At 38.8% G+C, this 27081-nt stretch overlaps 1 pseudogene across 1 annotated transcript in view; it reads left to right on the top strand.

Annotated features, from left to right (window-relative positions):
* The first annotated feature begins 12878 nt into the window (after positions 1 to 12878).
* The window catches only part of LOC143624885 (PH, RCC1 and FYVE domains-containing protein 1-like), a 46728-nt pseudogene continuing 32525 nt past the window's right edge, over positions 12879 to 27081 (top strand). The window contains exons 1-2 of the transcript XR_013152192.1: positions 12879 to 13085; positions 13418 to 13737. The product of XR_013152192.1 is annotated as a PH, RCC1 and FYVE domains-containing protein 1-like (transcript). The remainder of the gene's footprint in view (positions 13086 to 13417; positions 13738 to 27081) is intronic.

Here is a 27081-nt window from a genome sequence, read left to right as displayed (position 1 = left end):
TAGAGGGATTTGCCATCCTAACTTACTACGTCAGACGTAGAACTCATGTACCATTCCTGTACCTGCATACACTTACTTCGCATATACAATAAACACATCATAGCATAAGAACACTCTAGGCGTTCCTCACATCATTCAATTAAAAATCATGCTCCTTGTCGGTACGTGCAGTATCCGAAGATCGTTCACGCCCCGACAAGCATTCATTTATAACGATCATACAACATCCATATATAACATTCGTATCTTCATTTACAACCTGACAGTACGCGCAATATCCGAAGATCGTTCGCGTACCGACAGTCAATCATTCATATCTATCACATATATCATATATGGCATACACTTACCACTTAAGGTAAGTGTATTAACTAAACACATCGAGTATGCACACAGCCCCGAAAAACATAACAAGGAATTGGGCTAGAAACTCACCTAAACCTGGTTACTTCTTCAGTTAATGGTTACTTCTTCCTTGAGTAGTGCATGACTAACTGTATAACAATTACACGTATCAATTAACTACAACTACCCATATCGTCTTGCTAGTTCAATTATTACCCACAACTAACGGGGGTCCAGGGGCAGCGCCCCTGGCAGCGGGGTTCTAAGGGTGGCAGCCCCTAGCGGGGTCCAAGGGGCAGAGCCCTGGCTGGGGTTAAGATGCCAGGTCAGCTCGGAAAAATTTTATTTTCATTAAATGCCTTAACACATTTTCCATTAGGGATTTAATTTATTTTCTAATTTTCTAACCCATTTCATAACGAATTAAGTCTGATTCGCTATCTGATTTGTTAAGCGAACATTGTTGAAACCCGTTACGGATCTAGTCGCTATGATACATCGATTATACAATACGAATCTAAGATACGTTAAATACATAGTTTATTGATAAATATGGAGAGAATACATTATGGTGGATAAATACATAACTTAGAGAGAATATAACTTAGATCTAGGACCTCACACCTCTCATATGTGTGAACTCACATAATTATGAATGGGAGCACCCTATATATAGGCTGCACACTCCCATTCGTTAACATAAGCCTAATTCGCTATGTTTAGGCTAATCACTTAACGAACCAGTTCTCATTCGTTATGCTACCATAACGAATGAGCTTATACCTTAACGAACAAGTCTAGCATATAACAAATGGACCTCATTCGCTATACAAACCATATCGAATGGGCCATTTACAATAAATAAACAATCTAGGCTATGTATAACTTATTCGAATGCTACGGACAACCATTTCGTGCACTAACAGACACCCCCTTTTCCGTAGCTATCGAATACTTTAATCTTGAATACTTTAACTGCAAATCAACAGTCACAAACCGTGCACTAACAGACACCCCCTTGACTGATGATTTTCGGGCTTGTGCAAACGGACAATCTTTAAATCTTTTCAGCAAACCAACAACCTGTAGCTTCTCATATCAGATCACCCAATCATTGTGAGTAACTCTTGGAGATCATCCCGATCATCCATTGGCGTATGATATGGTTCAATCTTTCAACAATCAGCAGCAAGTCATCAGCTATCCGTCAACACTGGTAAAAGAAAAACATATCTTTACGTTTAACCTCGTCACACATCTTCATGAACAACTCGATCATTCAACATCTTTCACTTCGGTTTTCCCTCTCTTGATAACGTGTCTCCAAATATACTCTTTGAAGCTCTTCCACATCTCGTTCGCAAAGATGCACTAATGTTTGGGCATAAGATTCAGAGTTCCAACCTTCATTAATAAACCTCAAATGATCAAATTCTTCACTCCAATGACAAGACTCGTATATTCTTCAATAAGATCAACTCGTTCGAGAATCATCCCCCTCAACAGAAGTAATCCGCCATTTACTCGTAGCCAACATAGTCAGGATCAAGTCCCTCAGAAAGAAGTAAACGAACAGACACTCGTATCCCACATAGTCAGGTTTCAATCTTTTAACAAATCAATCACCAATCGAAGAACACTTGCAGTCTTGAACTCAGTCAAACGTAGCTTTGTAAGCATGAATTACCACCCGAATTGCAATAATTTTTCAAGAAACCTTGCAAATGTAGGAAGATACAAGCCAAATAATCTCAAATGAAAGTTTTATCTCCCCCTTTTCTTGACAAATTCGGCAAGGTCTTAAATAATCTTCAATGTTCACAAACAAACACACTCCTCCTTATATTACACGAGATCTCCCCCCTCGGCCAGTCGAAATGCATAAACAGTCAGCCGTAAATATATTACCAAAATTTGCACGAAGAGTCTCCAATACATTAGGAACATCCCAGAAAAATTTCGATAAAGAAAATTTTTCCCGATTTTCCCGCCAAAAATTCACCGAAAATTTTCGAAAAATAAATTTAAACGCCAAAATTTTCAAGAATGAAAACTCACTTACGAGGAGTATTCAGGAAAAAATTCACGCAAGAAAATTTTTCCCCGCCAATTTTTTTTTTTTTTAACGAATAATCTCTCCAATTCGTTATAAATATCCACCCCACTTCGTTAACTTAGTTCGTCTTCTCCATTTCGTTAACAGTTACACGAATGGCCTCCCATTCGTTAATAAATTCACTTCGTAATACACATAACGAATCACCTTAATTCATTACCAATACCTTAACGAATTACCTTGACGAAATAACTTAACGAATTGCTTTAATTCGTTATCTTTCACTTAAAGAATCAGCTTCACGAATTGCCTTAATTTGTTACATTTTGCTTAACGAATTAACTTAATTCATTACATTTTCCTTAACGAATTACCTTAATTCGTTACATTTTCCATAATGAATTGCTACAGTAATAACGAATTAGATGGTTAGATTTGAACTAGCCGCCAGAAAAACGAATTTGGCCGGAAAATTCAGTTACATGGCCGGAATAAACAGATCTGGCCGGAATCTGGATTTTTTGAACTTCATCCATGGTGAAATCATCAAAACACCATAAATTACCATGAAAATCACACCGAACCCTTAGTTTTTCACCACGATTCCGAATCCAACAACCATTTACCTTAACAATTACTTATTCATCTCCAAATAACTTAAACCATAACATGCTCTGCAATGTTGAAAACTTCAATTCACCATAATTAACCACCAAAATTGACAGGAACATGTGAATTTCAATTCTAAACACAAATCCATCATCCAATTAACTTAACAATCACTAAATCATCATAAACCGAATCAAAAAATAACATACTCTTCCATAGCATATCCTTCAATACACCATAACCTAACACCAAATTACACAGGAAGTTCCCTCTTCCAACCATAAACACGAATTCACACTCAAATCCACCAATAACACACTAATTTACTACAGATCTGACCAAAACCCGAAGAACAAGAAGAACACAAAAAATCAGATTCATACCTTAATCGAAGTATCGAGAGCAGCTCCTGCTCTAATACCAATTGTTGAAACCCGTTACGGATCTAGCCGCTATGATACATCGATTATACAATACGAATCTAAGATACTTTAAATACATAGTTTATTGATAAATATGGAGAGAATACATTATAATAACTTATGGAGAACCTCACATCTCTCATGTGTGTGAACTCTCATAATTATGAATGGGAGCACCCTATATATAGGCTGCACACTCCCATTCGTTAACATAAGCCTAATTCGCTATGTTTAGGCTAATCACTTAACGAACCAGTTCTCATTCGTTATGCTACCATAACGAATGAGCTTATACCTTAACGAACTAGTCTAGCATATAACGAATGGACCTCATTCGCTATACAAACCATAGCGAATGGGCCATTTACAATAAATAAACAATCTAGACTATGTATAACTTATTCGAATGCTACAGACAACCATTTCGTGCATAACAAACATGTCAGTGGCGAACTTACATACAAGCGAAGTTATATACAAGCGAACTTATGTGAGGCGAACTTAATTGTAAGCATACTTATACAAGCGAAGTTAGCCACCAGCGAACTTAGCATGTAGCGAAGTTGGCCACCAGCGACTTGAATGTAGCGAAGTTCAGCCACGAGCGAACTTATTTGGCGAACTCAGCTGCAGCGAAGTTATGCAGCGAGCTTAGCTGCAGGCGAAGTTGCCTTGCAGCAGCCGCTGGTCTACCTTAACCCCCCATAATCATCTTTGTTTCATCGAAATTCTTGAATATAGTATTAAGCAAACTCGTGCTCACTCCCATGGTATTTTTCGGGTAAAACACGGCTCGGAAAAGCATAAAGTTTGAGCCTTTAAGATTAAAACGTTCAATAATAGGTCTAGGGTTTATTTTAAACGAGCCCTATGCAGCTGCGAGTTCTTTAAGTTCGTTTCTAACATCAAGTTCGCTACTTTAATACTCGTTTATACCCGATCTATCTTAGGTTCGGGTTTCAAGGCTAACCGTTCATAAAAACGTGAACTTTAAGGTCAAGAACATACCTTTACGTGTTTTACAGTTACGGTTTAGCTTGGTTACGAACTTTAGGTCTTGTATCTATCTTGCACTATGAGGATCTATCAAGAATCGACGTTCGTTTGGCTCAGATCTCGCCTCTCTCTCTCTCTCGGCCGTATATAGTAGTGTAGGATGTGTGTGTGTTTTGAGTGTGTAGAGATTTATGAAAGGTGGAAATGATAGTTAGGGTTTTAGGATGGTTTAAGGGGTATTTGTATCCCTTCAAGCCCATGGACCTATGGCCCATCCCACCATCTCAATCCATGTAATTACCCAAGTCCATAATTCTTTCTATATTTAATATTAACGCTCGATTCAAATCATTGACTTCTTTTATTTATTATTATAAAATTCGGGATGTTACAAGAGATATAAAAATGCTATATTGGCATGATAACCTGCCAAATAGGTAAAAATGATGTAACTAAAAGGTTATTTGAAAGTTAGTGACCTAATTGTGACAAAAAAAAATGAGTGACTTAATTGAAAAACTTGTGAAACTTGATTACTATTTTATGGAATTGTCCCTAAAAAAACATCCAGCCTTCATGTCCCCTCCCTCACGTTTTTCTGACGATGCGTCTGGCGGCCGGAAACCGGCGCCGGCGAAACCCAACATTAGTGTTTTAACCACTGATTGATCCGTTAAATCATCCCAAACGACTTCTCCGATAATGATAAACATTATTATTTGATAAAATCCGTCATTTAACAACCAATTAACTCATATTAATCACTAACCCATCATATTACAATCAAGATCCTATTAACTCGATTTAAACACCAAACGATCCAATTGAAATTATAAATTGGATGCTAATCTTCGTATAAACCTGTTGCAAACATAAATTTATAAAAACAAACTCTCTAATACCATCAAATTGTTCGTCCAAATTTAATTCTGGCCAAGCTTTATCCACCACTATTCCGGCACCAAACCAAGTAAGTATTATATGTAAACTAATCATTCAACCCGTCTAATAAAACCCTTAATATAAATCAAGCAAACAATGAATGGATTAAGAGAATTGAAAATCTAGGGTATAAAGAAAGAAGATGAAGTTAAAGGATTGTATATAATTAATTGTTTCAATTTATAACGTAAAACCCATGTTGGTCTAGTGGTTAGTTCAGCTTAGTGTGATCGTAGGGACCCGGGTTCGAACTCGGGTCTATGCATTTTTTATTGTATATTATTTTTAAAGCCTTTATTTTATTTATTATAAACTAACTATATTTTTATAAATTATTATAAATCAAATAAAATCATTTTAAGTTAATAAAGATTGTTTTGATTATTTTTAACCTTTTCATCCGAAAACCAAGCCTTTACATACCCGAGATGTCTGTTAAAACTCGTAAAGTAAATATAAATATAAATATATATATATATATATTATCGTTGTAAACTTTATAAATTCTAAACGACAACATTTATACTGAAATATACCGGTAACAATAAAATCCCGTAAACATTTTTTATATTCAAATTTAATATTAATCTTATAAGTAATATTATAATAGTAAACCGTTAAAATCTATTAGACTTAAATACTAATATACTTTAAAATGTGTAAAACTATATATATATAAATAATAACGTATGAACTTTAAAACCAACATTGTATTTTCGTTACTTACTTAGTAATTATTGTGTTTATGATTCGATCCTTTGGCTTCATATAATGCGCTTTCCGTTTCATTTCCAGGTTGTCATCCAATTTCAAAGGTGATTTTCTCATACCTCCTTTTTACTCTTTTATACTTTTAGGGGTAACATATGTATCCTACAAAACCCAATTACATATGATTTCGCTTACAAACTACAATTCACTACATGGACTTGTGTGTTTACTTGTTACTTGCTCAAAATTACTTGCTCATGGATTACCTGAAGATAGTGTGATCATACGCACCCCCCCTTGCGCTCAAGACTTTGTTATGAGTGGAAAAGGGCCTCATTATCCGAGTACGTTGGTTGTTACCATCGGGAAAGGACCTTATTTGCTTTTCGCGAGTTTTCATGGAATTATATGATTTTCATGTATTACATAAAAATGTGTGAACTCACCAACTATTAAGTTAGTTGACATTATTTATACATATGTTACAATATGCTTGTTAAAGGATGAAACAAGAGAAGACACTAGACATAGGGTTATTAATAAAGTGTTTGACATGTTTTATTCTCTTGTAATTTTCTTATTTGCAAAAGAACTTGTTATTTGAATCATCAATGAAATAATGATTATATTGTCACTTAATAGTGTCACATGTATTTTGAACAATCTGTACGTCACACCCGGGCGTATTCCACTTTAGTCGGGGTGTTACATATGAATCCTCAAAGCTTGAAGCAACTTTTCTTGAATATGTTCCAAGATCAATTGTTACAAAAAAAGTGGAAATATTCAAACTGATGTTCATCCAACATCGACACTTGGATATATATCACCATGAGTAGTTGTTGTTTACAGATTGGTAATGACAAAGAAGAAAACATTTAAAAATGTCCTAAAGAAGCATTTGTTTCCTAATCCATGTGATATCTATAAAAACATAATCATTTAACAGAAAATTTCAAATTTTTGAAAGTAGTAAAACACAAAAAGACTGTTGTAACACCTAATGTGTTTATTCAAGATCAAAAATCCACACCCAAAAACAAAGTTCAGTTTGAATGTGTTGAAATCTCTGTTACTATGGCTTTAAAAAAACATCCCAAGTTCAAGAACTGTCCATGTAACAAATGCTCCACCAACAAGAATTTTATTAAGCCATACAACTGTTTCAAAGTGTCAAACATTTGTATCACAAAATGCTGAGAGTAAGATACTTATGGAAAATCAAAAACAGTTCATAAATCTTGTAAAGAGTCTTCAACATAAAATTGATTTATCTTCCTCAAAATAGCAACCCAACACCAAATAGGCTTGGGTTAATCCTTCTAACTAAATTCCTTTAATGTGCAAGGAGCTTTCATATGCCTTGAAAACTTATGGTATGCAAGTGGAGGCTCTAGGCACATGACAGGGAAAATATCTCTTCTTTTAGAATTCAAATAAAACATGGAGGATGAGTTGTTTCCTTTGTTAATGATGAAAAAAAGAAATGTGTTAGGATCAGGGAAAGTGGAAGTAGGTTAGTAAATATTTGAGAATGTTAACTTGATTGATAAATTGAAGTTCAATTTGTTAAGTGTATCACAAATGTGTGATAGGGGATAATGTTCCTTCTTTACTATGAAAACATGCAAAATTGTCAACTCAGACTGTATAAAACATATTCAAAAATTGATAGTAGAAAACACTTTGTTAATTGCTAACAGGAATGGCATTGTCTAAGCTGTAGGCATGCATAAGGATAACAAAATCCCTATAGCAACATGTTTTTTTAGTAGGGCATCAAAATAAGAAACATATTTATGGCAGAGGAGATAAGGCCATGTTAATGTACAAAAAATTAACAATCTCACCAATAAACAACTGGTTAGAGATCTACGTGTAAAAGAATATTTATGTTATGAACCTGTGTTGCTTGCTTGAAAGGCAAACAACATAATGTTTCATATAAGTCAATAAAAGAATCCAAATCTACTGTTTGTTTTAAACTCTTACACATGGACCTTTTTGGACCAGTTAGAATACTATGTCTTGGTAAGAAGAGGTATTGTTTGGTGATTGTAAATGATTATTCAAATACACATGGACATTCTTCTTGCACTCAAGATGAAACATCTGAAAATATCAAGAACTTCATTGTACAAGTGGAGAGACAATTTGATCTGCCTGTAAAAATCCTAAGAAGTGACAATAGTACTAAATTCAAAAAGAAACTTCTAGATGCCTTTTGTATCTCAAAATGCATTATCAGACAATTCAACATTCCAAGACAAACTCAGGAAAATGGAGTAGTAGAAAGAAAGAACAGGATACTCATTGAAGCTGCTAGATCCATGCTTGGTGACTCAGGCTTACCTTTAAAATTCTAAGTAGAAGCATTTAACACTGTTGAATATGTTAAGAATAGGATTTTGATAAATCAAAGACATAAAAAACAGCCTATGAGATTCTTTACAAAATCAAATAACTAATCTCATTTTTCAAAGCCATTGGTTACCCATGTTTTGTCTTAAATATGAAATACTTAATTTGGTTGTTTCACAGGACATTTTTTACCACCAATGCCAGCACCATTAACACCTTGTCACCATCAGTAGTTTCACCACAAACTTCCTCAAACACTATAAGAGACATTATTCCTTATGCTTTTCATCCTTCCCATCCTCAAGAACAGATAATTGGTGACATTCAACAAGGTGTTCTCACCAGAAGTCAACAAGAAAATGTATTTTTCTTTGTTGGATTTCTATCTCAACTTGAGACAACTACGTATCAAATTACTGTAAGAGAAAATATTTGAGTAGAAGCCATGCAAGAGAAACTTATGCAAATAACCAAAATGCATGTGTGGGAACAATGCCCAAGACCATAGGGTGTAACTTCTATTGGTACAAAATGGGTATTTAGGAATAAGACAGATGAGAGAGGAGTTGTCATCAAAAACAAGGCAAGGTTAGTTGTTCAATGCAATCTATAAGAGGAAAGAATTGATTATGAAGAAACCTTTGCACCTTATGCAAGCGAAACTATCAGTTTGTTTCTTGCATATGCAACTACTCACAACATCAAGTATACCAAATTGATGTTAAAGGAGCTTTCCATTATTGTGACATTCAAGAAGAGGTATATGTTACTCAATCACCAGGTTTTGAAGATGCATTCAATCCAGACTATGTCTACAAGTTGAAGAAAGCACTATATTGGCTCAAACAAGCTCTATATGCCTGGTATAACAGACTTTCCTCATTTTTAATTTTTAATCATTTTAAAAGAAGACAATTTGATAAAACTTTGTTTCTCAAAAGAGAGGGAAAAGACTTACTTCTAGTTCAGATTTATGTAGATGGCATCATATTTGGATATTGAAATCTAAAACTATGTGATGATTTTACAAAGTTCATGAAATTTGAATTTGAAATGAGTAACATGGGTGAGCTACAATACTCTTTGGGCTTGCAAGTCAAACAAACTAAAAAGGGGATTTTTCTACATCAATCAAAGTATGTTAAAAAAACTTCTTTAAAAGTTTCAAATTATTGATTGCAGAGCAAGTTCCACACCCATGAGTAAGGTTGATCTATTATCACGTGATGAAACTGGTGAGTATGTTAATCAAACTTTGTATAGATGTATGATTGGATTTTTAATGTATCTAACTACATCTTGGCTAGATATAATGCATGCAACATGTGTGTGTGCAAGATTTTAAGCTTCACTAAGAGAATCTCACTTAATTATTGTCAAAAGGATATTTAGATACCTCAAGGGAGACTTACCTTGGGTATCTGCTATCCATCCAGCACAAAGACCCAACTTGTTGGTTTTACATATAGTGATTATGTAGGTTGTCAAATGACAAGAAAAATCAATATCTGGAGGATGTCAGGTCTTTGGAGATGCATTGGTATCTTGGCAGAGTAAGAAGCAAAATACTATCTCAAACTCCTATCTCAAACTCAACTGCTGAAGCTAGGTATATTGCTGCTATAAAATCAATTACTAGATTATGGGATAAAAACTTTCAAAACACTGTCGAAACTGGACAGTGAAGCTGCCTTGAATATCACCTAAAATCCAGTTCAACATTCAAAGACCAAACAAACTGAGATCAGACACCACTTATTGATACATCTATTTTCGTCTCGTTCTTTGTTAATCGTTTTTGTAATAGATAAATGTATAGGGACCAGTTTTAACATTATTGTAAGTTCATTCGCTATGGGATGTTAGCATATGGGATGTTAATGTATTAGGGAATTCTCTAGTGGAATGGCGTAGCAAATGTCACTCAATCGCTAAGCCTGTTTAGCGAATGACTCGTCGTCTATATTAGTCTGTTTCATACTTAAATTATAATGATCTGATTATTTGTTTAACTTCTGCCTCGTTACTCTGTCCATTTGTTCTCTCAAAACACACACACAAACACACATTGAAACCCTAATTGGTTATCAACTAATCATTTCAAATATTAGATCCGATAATATACGAATCATGATGATCCTTGTGGTTCCTCACCACTTCATAAGTGATTACTATGAGAATGTTTACATTTCAATTGAATATGTTTGATCTGAAAATCAGTCAGCTAATATGTTCTCAAATGCACTTGATTCTACAACTTTTCAAAAACTTATTTCCAGATTGGAAATTTGTTAAATTTTGAATAATCAATTTTCAAAATCAAAACAAAAGTTAGCACCTGATTTTTTATATTAAAAATGGGTTTTCAACAAGTACAAAGCACATCAATGATGTATAAAACAATGGAAAATTATTAGTTTCAAATGAACTAATCAATTTTACTATACTACTTATCAATGAAAGCAATGGTTGTTTCATTTTCTACGGTAACTTTTAACCACAACTTGCTAAAACCGCTTAAACCTTAACCAATCACAAAATACCTTCCATAATCATCTTTCTTAATTCCAAATAAAACTTTTTCTTATATCAAACCTCGTCTTTCACAATTCATCATCACAATCACTTCCAACCTTCATCATCTTTATACACTCTGCAAGTATGGCACAAAACTCTAGAAATCTTCAATTCAAGAAACCTCACAACTTGTTGCCATATTTTATAACTAACCCTAACTATTGTGAATATGATGCGATAATTGGGACAATCATTGTTCGTTCATTTCATAACATTCTAATGATTGATCCTGATTTAAACCCCCAAACACTCAATAACTTCTAGAAATTTGCATCAATACAGTATGACATTGACGCCATGACACCTTTGATCATCAAATTAAAGGTAGGTAAGTCAAAGGTTATTGTATCATCATCAGTCATTTCTCAACACTTGAAGTTAAATAATGATGATTTTACTCAGAAATTTGCACCACAAACTCTGAAGTCAAAGTTCATTAAAAGGGGATATTTGGATTCAACTCAAAAGGCCACACTTTACAAAAACTTTTTCCCCCATTCAATGAAATTCTTATTTCACACTTTTCTTCAGTGTATGTCATGCAAACCCATCGGCTTGAATGAGTTACCACTCGACATTGAAAATCTGGCATATTCTATCCTTACTAGGGAAAATTACTGTTTTTCTAAATCACTCTATCAACAAAAATTCAAAGTCTCAGTAATCAGATCTTTGCGAGAATTAGAGATTCCAAGTCATCAACTTTGGTTGATAAGGAGGAACATGCCCAAACTGTTGATGTTTCTCCAACAGCAGTTACATAAAAAGAGCCCATCGCTCTAGTTGATCAAAGTGCTCAACCTAGCACCTTGAAACCCACACCTAGCACAAAAGATTTTAAACATCTGGGAAATATACAAAATCCAAAGAGAACCCAAAAAGGTAGTTCTGGATGTTGAGGTGCATGAAGAACCTGTGGTAACACAAAGACCACAAATACAATAAACTGATGTTACTTCCTCACAACATATCACACATCCACCTAAGCCAACTCCTCATCCCTCCTCACAAAAGGAAATTGTTGTAAGTACATGGGAACCACAAGAAAGAGTTGAAGGACTAATAAGCACCAAGCCCCCCTCTCCCAAAGCAGTTTCTCTTTCACCTCCACCAGACCATCATATCAGTACCACCGAAGAAATAGCTCTAGTATTTCTCAAAAAGTCTCACATCATTGAAAGCAGTCATTACTTCACCTCATCACCTGAAAAAATAACCACTTATCAAACTGCTAATGATGAGACTGGCAATACTAACCAAGAGGTGGAAAATGTCTTTATCACTACAATTGATTGGGATATGGTATTAGGAGAAACTACTACAACTGTTGAAGTAATTGTTCACAGCTGGACAGTAGTTTAGGCAATAAGATTCCTATCCTGGAAATAACTGATGATTTATTACATCAACTCCAATTAGAAGTCACCGGTAGCAAGACAAAGGGGCATCTAAACAACTTCAATATGTGAATTCTGAATTTGTTTCAGATTAAATTGCTAATGTAGGTAAAACTATGGATATCAGGTTTGTCGATGAAACTATTAAGTTAGTTGATGCAAAAATTCTAGAGGAATTGATGTCTCAAGTAAAAAGTTTGAGTTCTGAGGTCTTGCAGCTCAAGCAGCTCATCACTGAAACGAATCAAACTCAAGCCCAAAAATCCCAGATCACACCCAATTGTTGGCCTCCATCCGGAGTGAATTCAAAATTGCATTCGCCAATTAGTCACTTTGAAGCCACCAACCACTCAAATATCTAGCATACCATAAGGTACATCCACAACTTCAACAGAGTATGCCGAGCTAAAATCCTTTCTCAAAAATAAATTCTAAATCCTTCAAACCAAGGTCAACATAGACATGCCAATGGTAAGAAATTCTTTGACTACTCTTACAAATGAATTAAGGAAACAAATGGTTGACCAAAGGAATCAACTGGCAGAACTTACAATAATTGCTCTTCCCGCGTCATGGTTTAAAGAGAAAGTTGATGACAAAAAGGGGGAGAGTATTCTTGAAGCTTCTCAAAAAGCAGCAAATAAGAAACCAGATGAATCAGCAGACAAAGTTGCTCAATTAAAGAAGATGCTAAAATGAGAAAGAAAGGCAATGGACAAGGCTTTGGTTAGGAAACTCAGAGAAAAACATGATGAAACCAGTTCATTTAAATCCAAAAGAATAAAGTTCATATCTCAAAGAGGTGGAAAATAAGCAAAGGGAAACAAAGACCAGTTGTTACACAAACAACTGATGAATCTAAATAAATACCGCTAGTTCTCAAAACTACTGATGAACAAACAGTTGTTTCAACAACAGCTGATACAAGACCAGCAGTTTCACAAGCTGCTGATGCTACACTAACTATTGGTGTTCCATAAGAACCAACAGTAGTTTCATAGACTTCTGATGCATCCAAGGTTCCACAAGAACCAACAACTATTCCAAAGGTTACTGACACTTTGAAGTCAAAGCCTACACAAAAGGCTTCTGAAAGTAGTTTCAAAGGAAGAAAGTTGATCCTGCCCAAAGGAGATGACTCGCCACCTTCTCCTCCTGTCAAGAAGTTTAAACCAAAAATTTTTGAAGACCCCATCTCTCATCAAGAGCAAGAGGCTGCAAAAACATTGGTAGAGGCTGCAAGGATGATGTCTGATGAAGAAGCTGGCAGGATATATCAACAAGAGCTTTTGAAGACAAGGGATTTAGAACAACAAGCTTGGTTGTTTCTAACGACCATTAGCTGACAAACATCTACTGATGAAAACAAAGAAGGTTGCTCTCGGATGGCTTGAGAGCATGCCAAATACATACTTTGGACCTATTAAGAACTTCTAGTAGAATGTAGAAGGATACATAGTAATTGAAAAAAAAAACCCCTAATCTGGATCACCTTGAACCTGATTAGGAGGTTGTAAAATAAAGAATGAATGAGGAAAGAGAAAGGCAGATCCTCAAGATGAAGTTGTAATTAGCTTAGACTAATTTTGACTCAAGAAGATAAACTGTCAAATGGGGTATTGATAAGCTCAGGGTTGCATATAGGGATCTTGTGCAGGCAAGAAAGAAAAATCCAAGAAAATCTCATTAACCAAAAGCTTTATCTAAAAATAAAATCCCAAATACGCAAAGAAAAACTCAAAGTACTGCTCTGATCTCTACAGCAAATGAAGAAAGGATCAAGGCAGGGAAGTTGGCCCTGCAAACCTAAGGAAGAAGTTTGACCGGCGAAAAACTTCAAGCCACCAAGTACATTCATAGGGATTCCAAGATGGGATTTGATTTTGATGTTCGGTATTTTTCTCCTTTAGACTCTTTAATAACATCTACTTCCCTACCAATTAAATAACAAAGCAATTCATGGGTCATCAAATGCAGTAAACTAAAACATAACTCATTTGTAACTCTAGGATTTGATACTCGTATATCAAAAATCATAGATCTGCAAGATGTACCCATGTTGGAAGAGGATGTGCTGAAGGAGCTTATAGACCTTCCATTGCAGATGGAAAAAGATGATAGTCTGGGTGCTGAGTTTGTAAAGTTTATCAAAGATTCAGCCAAAAGGATACTATCAAGATAATATAATAAAGCTAAAAAAATAATAAAAAGTTTTAGCATCATCATTAAACCTATGTTGGTATTGTTGGACCTTGCAAAGAACTGACGGCCAAAAACCAAACAACTAATGGCTCAAATATCAGTTGTTCTCCATTAAGAGTTTTTATCAAAACTCTTGATCCCAAACATCTGACCAATTACACTGTTGATAAAAAAGAACTGAAGACCAAGCAACTGATTAACAAAATATTGAATATTCAAAGGAGTGAAGACAAACAACTGATGGTTCAAATACCAGTTGTTTATCACAGATCAGTAGTTCTCATAGGATACTTTTTACAGACAGTTGTTTGAATTAGTTTATCATTAGTTTGTAACAGATTTGGTTAGATGTCACTTTCACTAGCTCATCAGTAGGTTCACACTTGTATAAAATGAAGAAAATAGTCTCTTCCTCATCAACACTTTTTACATCATGCATTCACCAAATCAGAGTACCTCTGTACTGAAACTCAATGAATGGTGAGCTAAGTTTGACGAGAGGAGCAATATATTGTAATCATTTGGTTATAACTAATACAAAGTTGTTCTTCCATATGATACCTTCTAAGGCTTGATTAATTTTTGTTGTGTAATGATAACATCTATTTATATATCTCGAATCCCGTGTTAAGTTTTGTTTCTTTAATGTTTTGAGTTCAGTTTAGTTCGTGTTTTTTTTATCTTATATTAAATTAGGTTTTGAGTCAAGTAGTTTTTATATTTTTCGTGTTTTTAATCTTTTGGTATCTTGCATGTTAAACTTAATTCTTTCTATCTTTTCATGCGAAGTTTATGCTCGTTTTGTTCATCATTGGTTACATGATTACTCCACTTGGTGTTTTGATTTGTTTTCATGTAGATGATGATTTGTAAGTGAAGGAGAAGAAGTTCCAGAAGGTTCTTATTGTTTCTTGGAAGCTAAGGAAGAGATCTAGCAAGTTTAAGTATGTCACACCCGGCCCTGAGCGGCGGAAACAGCCGGGCGCGCGCGAGTGGGAATTGATACTTAAGCACGGGCCATTGCAAACATTCAAAGTAAGATTTTCATTGCGCATGAAAAGTTTAATACAAATACATTACATTGTTTAAAAATTATAAAAACATCCAAGTATAAAAATTATTGAAGATTTCCACGCCATATCCCCATGCGCGGCGGGAACAACCACGCGCATCGAAGGGATAGAACTAAAATCTTCCAAAAAGCTAGTTTAGATGTTCAGCGTGAGGTGCTCTAAGTGTGACTCCATGCGCTACCTAGTTATCTCCTGAAAGACACGTAAAAACATTTGAATCAGTATAAACTGAGTGAGTTCACAAGTCTTAGTAACTTGATAAATCGTATTGCATCATAATCTTGATACAAATCATTCTGAAACATAATTCTGATAGCATCATTAATACACATGCTTGGTAAAACATAGTTATATCAACATATTCTTATAAAATCGTTCCGCGGGTTACGCGCGAACGTTTCAGGGAACTGTGCTCGTCTATGCAAAGTGGCGCTGCCACTACGAGCTAAAATAAGTAATACCGTCCCGCGGGTTACGCGCGAACGTTTCAGGAACATGTGCTCGTCCATGCAAAGTGGCGCTGCCACTACGAGCTAAAATAAGTAATACCGTCCCGCGGGTTACGCGCGAACGTTTCAGGAACATGTGCTCGTCCATGCAAAGTGGCGCTGCCACTACGAGCTAAAATAATAATTCCGTCCCGCGGGTTACGCGCGGACGTTGTGCCGGAAAACAAGGCGCTCGTCCATGCAAAGAGGCGCGACCCCTACGAGCGGGTTCAAACCCATAGTACTGCCCCATGACCATACTAGGCACTCGTCCATGCAAAGAGGTGCGACCCCTACGAGTGGGTGGATCAAACCAGCAGTCCCTACCCTTAGAGTTCCAATGGTAAAGTGATCACTTACTCGAGTTCTAGCGCACATACATCGAAAACCTTAGATAACCGTTTGCATTACTCATCATGAAACATAACTTAAACACATAATCGCTTGCATAGCTTGTAAGTATACCGTGATAAAACATTATTTAGGTACGTGTCCCTCGCCCCGAAAACAGTTTAAAATAGTGAAAATAGTGAAAATAGGGGCTGTGAGACTCACCTGTGGTTCTTGTTAAGGGATTAATCGAGATTCGGGTTTTCTTGGTGTTGGCCTTGGAATCGAAGGTCTAGAATACGATTAAATAACAAGTATATATATTAAGATCAAGAAATAGGAGAATATAAGGGTTGGAAAGTAGATCTCAAGGTTATAACCTCGGCTTACCTAGTAACTGGAACGGAATCGAAAATAACGGATGCTCGGGAGATGATTAGTGCGAGTTTGCAGTTCTTTGGAGTGTGTTTTGGGTGATAATTTAGGTTACAAATTTATAGGCAAACTCAAGGGAACACAATCCCTTGCTTTAGGGGATTGAAATCTTTTCATATCTAGGGGTAATGATGATAAAGTATGGAAATTATTATTGTTTATCGTTTACTTAAAAGTGGAGGAGTGAACAAAAGATCTTGATTTGATTTGGACAGGACATGCAGGTCTGGGGTTGGTGAGAATAGGGTGGCTGACAGTTGACTTTTCATGTTACAGTGTGCTTTTTCAGGTACTTTTGTCAGTGTACTGTAAAAAAAAGTGGAAAATCTCTTAAACACGCTACTGTTTCCTTTTGGGCGGGAGTAATCTCCTTATGTCTGGAGAATAGACTAAGTGTTCCGTGCGCATCACTTTGTGCGCATAGCTTTCTGCGTGAAGGACATTTCTTTGCTGCGGGTAGGTGCGTAACCTTCTCGCAGTTGGGGATATTGAGTTTCATTTGTAGATTCTCCAGGTGGTCTTGGTATTTCAACACAGTGATCAGTCATGTTGAAGTCAATTCCATCTTGGAGCTTCAGACAAACTAGCTCTCAATGTTCCCGCCATGCGGGGAGGTTAGTTCCCTTCCGCACGCGCATAAACGATCTAGGATGCACCCGCCTTAGCATCATGCGGGATGGTCAACCCATAGACAACATAACGTTTAAGTTACATGAAAACATAAAGCCAAAACATTCGCGCATGGCGCATATAACATATGCTCACGCTGGTTCTTAACATGGTGCGCTCGCGCAGGGCGCACATAACAAATGCACGCGCTGACTAACATGGCGCGCTCGCGCAGGGCGCACATAACAAATGCACGCGCTGACTAACATGGCGCGCTCGCGCAGGGCGCACATAACAAATGCACGCGCTGACTAACATGGCGCGCTCGCGCAGGGCGCACATAACAAATGCACGCGCTGACTAACATGGCGCGCTCGCGCAGGGCGCACATAACAAATGCACGCGCTGACTAACATGGCGCGCTTAATATTTACAATCACCTAATTATTAGGTTGATTACTTAGTTTAAGGGATTGGGAATTTACCGGGTGTCACATTCTCCCCTCGTTAAACGAATTTCGTCCCGAAATTTAAGAGACGTTGCTGGCAGAAGCCATGTTCTGAAAGAGGTGTGGGTATTTCTTGCGCATTTGGTCTTCTCTTTCCCAAGTGAATTCAGGCCCACGCCTCGAGTTCCATTGAACCTTTACTAACTTGATTTTGCTCCTGCGTAACTTTTGTTCTTTCCAATCGGTTACTGCTATAGGTTCTTCTATGAAGTGCAGCTGTTTGTCGATGTGAATCTCTTCCATCGGCAAAATCAACGTTTCGTCAGATAAGCACTTTTTGAGGTTGGACACATGAAACGTATCATGAACTCCACTGAGTTCGGCGGGTAAACGGAGTTTATAAGCAACCGGACCGATCCTTTCCAGGATCTCGAATGGTCCAATGAAGCGCGGATTCAACTTTCCTCGCTTGCCGAAACGGGGGACTCCTTTCCATGGAGAGACTTTCAAAAGTACTTTATCCCCTACTTGAAACTCCAATGGTTTCCTTCGCACATCTGCGTAGCTCTTCTGTCTGTCGCGCGCTGTCTTAAGGCGATCCCTTATCTGAAAAATCTTGTCTGTTGTTTCTTGGATCAACTCTGGACCAGTCATTTGCTTGTCACCTACTTCAGCCCAGCACAGTGGGGATCTACACTTGCGCCCATACAAAGCTTCGAACGGCGCAGCCTTAATGCTTGTATGATAACTGTTGTTGTAAGAAAATTCAACCAATGGGAGATGAGTATCCCAGCTTCCTTCGAAATCGATTGCGCACGCGCGTAGCATATCTTCCAATGTCTGGATTGTTCGCTCGCTTTGCCCATCCGTTTGAGGATGATATGCCGTACTCATGTCAAGACGAGTACCTAAAGCCCCTTGTAACGATCTCCAAAACCTTGATGTGAACCGACTATCTCTATCAGAAATGATGGACACTGGGACTCCATGTTTTGAAACTACTTCTCGAATATACAGTCGGGCTAACTTTTCCATCTTATCGGTTTCCTTGATCGGCAGGAAGTGCGCTGACTTAGTTAGCCGATCCACAATAACCCATATTGTGTCATAACCCCCAGGTGTCCTTGGCAGTTTGGTGATGAAGTCCATAAAGATTTGTTCCCACTTCCACATGGGAATTTCTGGCTGTTGAAGCAACCCTGATGGTTTCTGGTATTCAGCCTTTACCTTCGAACACGTCAGGCACTTACTGACATACGTCGCGATGGCGCCTTTAAGATTGGGCCACCAATACAGCGTTTTAACATCTTGGTACATCTTGTCTGCGCCAGGATGTACGGAATACCGCGTCTTGTGAGCTTCGTTCAATACCTGCTCGCGCAATCCTCCCTTGAGAGGGACCCATATGCGGTTAGCGAAATATAGATTGCCGTTCTCTTTAAGTTCCAAATTTTTAACCATACCCACAAGGCATTCGTTTTTAACAAACTCTGGTTTCAAGGCTTCTTGCTGAGCGTCTCGGATGCGGGTAGAGAGATCTGCGTGAATGGTCAACCTTAGAGCCTTGACTCGTAGCGTTTTTATTCGCTCCTTCCTACTTAGCGCGTCTGCTACCACATTCGCCTTTCCAGGGTGGTACTTAATCTCACAATCATAATCGTTCAACAACTCCACCCATCTTCGTTGCCTCATGTTTAAATCCTTTTGATCAAATATATGCTGAAGGCTCTTGTGATCCGTAAAGATTATACACTTTGCACCATAGAGGTAATGGCGCCAAATCTTTAGCGCGAAGACAACCGCTCCAAGTTCTAAATCATGCGTTGTGTAGTTCTTTTCATTGGTCTTGAGTTGGCGTGAGGCATACGCTATGACTTTGTCTCGTTGCATAAGGACACATCCAAGTCCCTGATGTGAAGCGTCGCAGTAAACAACAATGTCATCCATCCCCTCGGGCAAAGACAAAATTGGCGCACTACATAACTTCTGTTTCAACATTTGAAATGCTGTTTCCTGATTTTCGCCCCAAACAAACTTCTTGTCTTTCTGAGTTAGCGCGGTCAGAGGTAGAGCTATTTTGGAGAAGTTCTCAATGAAGCGTCGATAGTAGCCAGCTAGTCCTAGGAATTGCCTCACCTCAGTTGTGGTTTTTGGCGCTTCCCAGTTTTCGATGGCCTTGACTTTGGAAGGATCAACGTGAATTCCTTTCTCGTTTACAACGTGACCGAGAAAGTGAACTTCTCTAAGCCAAAACTCGCACTTGGAAAACTTCGCATACAACTTTTCTTTCCTCAACAATTCCAAAATCAATCTCAGGTGTTGCTCATGCTCGGCCTTGGTCCGTGAGTAAATCAGAATATCATCTATAAACACAATCACAAACTTGTCCAAGTATGGTTTGCACACGCGGTTCATCAGATCCATGAACACAGCCGGCGCATTAGTTAGCCCGAAAGGCATCACTAAGAACTCATAATGGCCGTATCTAGTTCGGAAGGCTGTTTTCGGCACATCTTCCTCATGGACCCTAAGTTGGTGGTATCCTGACCGTAGATCTATCTTCGAATAATAACTGGATCCCTGCAACTGGTCAAATAAGTCGTCAATCCTCGGTAAGGGGTACCGATTCTTGACTGTTAGCTTGTTCAGCTCCCTGTAGTCAATACACATTCTGAACGAACCATCCTTCTTCTTAACAAACAGTACTGGAGCTCCCCAAGGTGAAAAGCTTGGGCGTATGAAACCCTTATCCAATAGTTCCTGTAACTGATTGGATAGCTCTTGCATCTCAGATGGAGCTAGTCGATAAGGCGCTCGAGCTACTGGCGCAGCTCCTGGGACTAGATCAATACGGAACTCGACTTGTCGCGGCGGCGGTAATCCGGGCAAATCTTCAGGAAAAACTTCTGGAAATTCGCGCACTACTGGTAAGTCTTCAATTCTTCGCTCATCTCCTTTCTTCTCTACGACATGCGCCAGGAAGGCGTAGCACCCTTTCCTTAGGCACTTTCGCGCCTTTAGGCACGAAATCAGTTTCGTCGCAACTCCCCTTCTTTCCCCTTGAATTACCAAGGTTTCTCCGTTCAACAGTGGGATCCGAACCTGCTTCTCATGGCAAATAACTTCCGCGCGGTTCTCAACTAACCAATCCATACCTACCACAATGTCAAAACTTCCCAAGTCTATTGGCAACAAGTTAATATTGAACCCGTGACCTCCCATGACTATAACACATTGTTCAGTTCTTTCGTTCGCGTATAACTGCCTACCATTGGCTAGTTCTATAGTATAAGGCGTGTCTAGCCTACTGGTTGCTAGGCCTAGGGAGTCTTTAAACTCAGCGGATATAAAACTTAGGTCAGCGCCAGTATCAAATAAGACAGATGCAAAATGTCCGTTAAGCAAAAACGTACCGGTTACCACATTCGGCTCTTCTTTAGCTTCGCCTGCGCCGATCACAAAAGCTCTCCCGCGAGCTTGGTTCCCCTTTTGCGGGCAATCCCGACTAAAATGCCCTGGCTTCCCGCATGCGTAGCAGTTGTCGCTTGCTCCAGCGTCTCTGACACGGCAATTCATCGTCTTGTGCCCTGGTCTGCCACATTTGGCACATTCGATTCTTGCGCATTCACCCTCGTGGTGGTACTTGCATTTGTTGCACCATGGGCGAGGCCCGCTGTATCCTTTTCGTGGTGGCTCCGCGGCCTGAATCGCGTAAACCCTTGCGCTTTCCTGCTTCTTGAACGGTGGCTGCTTGGTGTCGGACCCTCGGTGGTGAGAGTTCCATTTCCTTTTGGGATCAGAGGTTCGCTGCTCGATTCCGCGCGTAGTCAACATACCTGCACGGATCGTATCCCTTGTAAGGGTGATGGCCCGCGCTACCGCCTCATCAAAGGTTGGAGGCGCTGCGGCGTTGAGCGGAACCCTAACAACAGGAGGTAACCCAAAAATATACCTCTCGATCTTCTTTTCCTCCGTGTTTGCCATGTCTGGCACCAACTGGCAAAGTTCGTTGAACCGGTTGTTGTAGGCGTCGATATCCGTTCCTACCATGGTGTGGTTCCAGAATTCCTGTTGTAGACTCTGGATTTCTGCGCGAGAGCAGAACTTCCTCATCATCATCTCCTTCAGTTCCTCCCAGGTCTTGTGGAGAGCAACTTCTCGCCCCAATGTTTTCGTTTGAAGCTTCCACCAAGACGAAGCTGCCTCTTGGAACATGCAGGTCGCGTAAAGGACCTTCTGGTTCTCACTACATCCGCTGATGGAGAGAACTGTCTCCATCTTGTCAATCCAGTTGTAGAGCCCAATGGCCCCTTCGGTACCCTTGAATGGCCAAGGCTTACAGGCCATGAATGTCTTATAGGAGCATCCTTTGTCCAAGGCTCCTGATTCGGGTTCTGGGGTCTCATTCTGACGACCCTGACTAGATTCGGCCTTGCTGGCCTCATGTGTTGCGATCGCTTGCGCGATTATTTCCGCGAGTTCCTCGGGTGTCATGGTAATTCCTTTGGCTTTAGTTGGAGGCATTCTCGCTTTAAAAGAGTGAAAATATCAGACTTAGCGCATGTACTCTGAGCACATAATGTTATCATTATTTACTAGACAGTGTGACCCGTGTTCCTAAGTGTGTGTATAGTTTCTTTTGAAAGTATTTTCTTTGAAAAATATTTCATGCGATTCCCCAACGGTTATAGTCTAGGTTAAAACTTCTTTTCCTAGTTCGCTATAACCAGTGCTCTGGTACCAATCTGTCACACCCGGCCCTGAGCGGCGGAAACAGCCGGGCGCGCGCGAGTGGGAATTGATACTTAAGCACGGGCCATTGCAAACATTCAAAGTAAGATTTTCATTGCGCATGAAAAGTTTAATACAAATACATTACATTGTTTAAAAATTATAAAAACATCCAAGTATAAAAATTATTGAAGATTTCCACGCCATATCCCCATGCGCGGCGGGAACAACCACGCGCATCGAAGGGATAGAACTAAAATCTTCCAAAAAGCTAGTTTAGATGTTCAGCGTGAGGTGCTCTAAGTGTGACTCCATGTGCTACCTAGTTATCTCCTGAAAGACACGTAAAAACATTTGAATCAGTATAAACTGAGTGAGTTCACAAGTCTTAGTAACTTGATAAATCGTATTGCATCATAATCTTGATACAAATCATTCTGAAACATAATTCTGATAGCATCATTAATACACATGCTTGGTAAAACATAGTTATATCAACATATTCTTATAAAATCGTTCCGCGGGTTACGCGCGAACGTTTCAGGGAACTGTGCTCGTCTATGCAAAGTGGCGCTGCCACTACGAGCTAAAATAAGTAATACCGTCCCGCGGGTTACGCGCGAACGTTTCAGGAACATGTGCTCGTCCATGCAAAGTGGCGCTGCCACTACGAGCTAAAATAAGTAATACCGTCCAGCGGGTTACGCGCGAACGTTTCAGGAACATGTGCTCGTCCATGCAAAGTGGCGCTGCCACTACGAGCTAAAAAAAATAATTCCGTCCCGCGGGTTACGCGCGGACGTTGTGCCGGAAAACAAGGCGCTCGTCCATGCAAAGAGGCGCGACCCCTACGAGCGGGTTCAAACCCATAGTACTGCCCCATGACCATACTAGGCACTCGTCCATGCAAAGAGGTGCGACCCCTACGAGTGGGTGGATCAAACCAGCAGTCCCTACCCTTAGAGTTCCAATGGTAAAGTGATCACTTACTCGAGTTCTAGCGCACATACATCGAAAACCTTAGATAACCGTTTGCATTACTCATCATGAAACATAACTTAAACACATAATCGCTTGCATAGCTTGTAAGTATACCGTGATAAAACATTATTTAGGTACGTGTCCCTCGCCCCGAAAACAGTTTAAAATAGTGAAAATAGTGAAAATAGGGGCTGTGAGACTCACCTGTGGTTCTTGTTAAGGGATTAATCGAGATTCGGGTTTTCTTGGTGTTGGCCTTGGAATCGAAGGTCTAGAATACGATTAAATAACAAGTATATATATTAAGATCAAGAAATAGGAGAATATAAGGGTTGGAAAGTAGATCTCAAGGTTATAACCTCGGCTTACCTAGTAACTGGAACGGAATCGAAAATAACGGATGCTCGGGAGATGATTAGTGCGAGTTTGCAGTTCTTTGGAGTGTGTTTTGGGTGATAATTTAGGTTACAAATTTATAGGCAAACTCAAGGGAACACAATCCCTTGCTTTAGGGGATTGAAATCTTTTCATATCTAGGGGTAATGATGATAAAGTATGGAAATTATTATTGTTTATCGTTTACTTAAAAGTGGAGGAGTGAACAAAAGATCTTGATTTGATTTGGACAGGACATGCAGGTCTGGGGTTGGTGAGAATAGGGTGGCTGACAGTTGACTTTTCATGTTACAGTGTGCTTTTTCAGGTACTTTTGTCAGTGTACAGTAAAAAAAAGTGGAAAATCTCTGAAACACGCTACTGTTTCCTTTTGGGCGGGAGTAATCTCCTTATGTCTGGAGAATAGACTAAGTGTTCCGTGCGCATCACTTTGTGCGCATAGCTTTCTGCGTGAAGGACATTTCTTTGCTGCGGGTAGGTGCGTAACCTTCTCGCAGTTGGGGATATTGAGTTTCATTTGTAGATTCTCCAGGTGGTCTTGGTATTTCAACATAGTGATCAGTCATGTTGAAGTCAATTCCATCTTGGAGCTTCAGACAAACTAGCTCTCAATGTTCCCGCCATGCGGGGAGGTTAGTTCCCTTCCGCACGCGCATAAACGATCTAGGATGCACCCGCCTTAGCATCATGCGGGATGGTCAACCCATAGACAACATAACGTTTAAGTTACATGAAAACATAAAGCCAAAACATTCGCGCATGGCGCATATAACATATGCTCACGCTGGTTCTTAACATGGTGCGCTCGCGCAGGGCGCACATAACAAATGCACGCGCTGACTAACATGGCGCGCTCGCGCAGGGCGCACATAACAAATGCACGCGCTGACTAACATGGCGCGCTCGCGCAGGGCGCACATAACAAATGCACGCGCTGACTAACATGGCGCGCTCGCGCAGGGCGCACATAACAAATGCACGCGCTGACTAACATGGCGCGCTCGCGCAGGGCGCACATAACAAATGCACGCGCTGACTAACATGGCGCGCTTAATATTTACAATCACCTAATTATTAGGTTGATTACTTAGTTTAAGGGATTGGGAATTTACCGGGTGTCACAAAGTAAGTAATAAATAACATGAAAAATTCATGGGCTACATCAGAAGGGCGTCGTGCCGCGCTAAGGCAAGGGCCAAGGCGGTCGCGGGGCGCCTAGGGCTCCCTGGTCAGCACGTTTTGCAAGATACAAGGCCCAGTTTGTTTAATATATAAAGGGTTATAACCTAACCGATAGGGAGACTTTTGGCAACCAATTTTGAGAGGTATTCCAAGGGTTTGAAGGAGTCTTGGAGCTAGGAATCAAGGAGGATCAAGAAGGCTTTCGCGGAGGTGTTCGAGGATCAATTGCAAAGGGTTTTATCGCTCTAACTTTCGTTCCTTGTTCATTATTTGTCATGTCTTTCCTCTTTGTTTTCAATACTTGTTTTGGATTGTTTTTAATAATGATACCAGGCTAGACTTCATGTCTACCTAGGTTTGATGAACATGTTTGATGCATGATTCTTGCTTTGGACTAATGTTTTGATTATGGTTTCGTTATAATAATAGTAAAGACTTGATTTTGCTTTCATGATGCATATGAATGTTTATTATCTTGATTGATTGTTAATTATAGCTTCACATAGATCTTTAATCTTTTGATTGTGTTCTTTAGATTTAGGGTTTATGTTTAATCATCACTTGGTGTTTTGATTATTGTGATTGAATGGGTCCATTAGATCATAGAAGCTTGTTGATAGTTAGTTAGGGTTATGAATGTTTTGCCAAATTCCAATAGGTGTAAGGTGAGGAGTTGTTCATGTGTCTTGGTCAATTGCATGCTAGGATAGATAGTGACAATATTCTTGCTTAGTGTGTTGATCCTTGTTCATGATGTCGTGTTTAGCTTATCAAGTTATCTAGGGTTTAGTGTTTCGTGAGATTGCTTGCTTTAGATACTATTAATTAACCCTATTTGATAACCGTGAGGAAATCAATATAATTGATTGCTTAATAATCTAATATTCATTCTTTAGGATTTTACTTGATGAGATTGAGGGTCCTTTAGGGTTTGTTAGATGAATACGTTTAGAAATCAGTTTCCATATCATGTTATTTGTCCATTGCTTGATGATTGTTAATGCATGGGATTCTTACCTAGGTAGATTCCTTCTCTTATTGGTTTCAATCTTGTGATTAATTGCATATTTCCTAGTTTAATTGTTTATTTACTTTCTTAGTTTAATCTTAGTTTAAAAACCCCCTTTAAACATTAATAATAAAGAGTCGTGTAGTAAGTCGAGTCTAATTAGTTAATTAACGTAATTTATAGAGTCCTGTGGGTTCGATATTCCGGACTTACTTAGCTTTAGTACAATTGACCGGTTCACTTGCCGGTGTTTTGTGTAGTTGAGTCTTAAGTCTAGTTTTTATTACTTGTTTAGTTTAGTTAATATTTAATTGACTGTTTTAAGCACATCAAGTTTTTGGCATCGTTGCCGGGGACTCTTGGCAATTGCGTTATTTAGTTTTAATTGGACTTAGTTGCTATATACGTGCTATTTGTTTTATTTTCGTTTGATTCGTAAGAGTATAATAAATTTTAGTTTAACTTAGTTTTAGTTTTTATTTTTAGTCTAATCACTTAGTCCGTTGCGTTTTTAAGGTTTATGCCACATCTTCGTTCGCAAGGACCACCACCAGCTGATCTTGAGTTTTCTCCATCGTCAGAAAATTCATCTCCGCACAGTTCGCCACCGGAAAGTCCGAGAAGTCAACCAGACGTTCAAATGGCCGACGACAGAACAATTGCTACTCAAGCCTTCGATGGCTTAACCAGAAACTAGTCATGCATCGTCGTTCCCGTAATCAACAATCCCAACTCGTGAAAAATTCCGTCATACGTCATGAACAACATCGTTCAAACTAA

This window comes from Bidens hawaiensis, unplaced genomic scaffold (assembly GCF_021521415.1).
Source record: "Bidens hawaiensis isolate Kalapana, Puna unplaced genomic scaffold, B.hawaiensis_p1.1 tig00000416_1, whole genome shotgun sequence".
Taxonomy (NCBI): domain Eukaryota; kingdom Viridiplantae; phylum Streptophyta; class Magnoliopsida; order Asterales; family Asteraceae; genus Bidens; species Bidens hawaiensis.
This window is presented reverse-complemented; position numbering and strand designations above follow the sequence as displayed.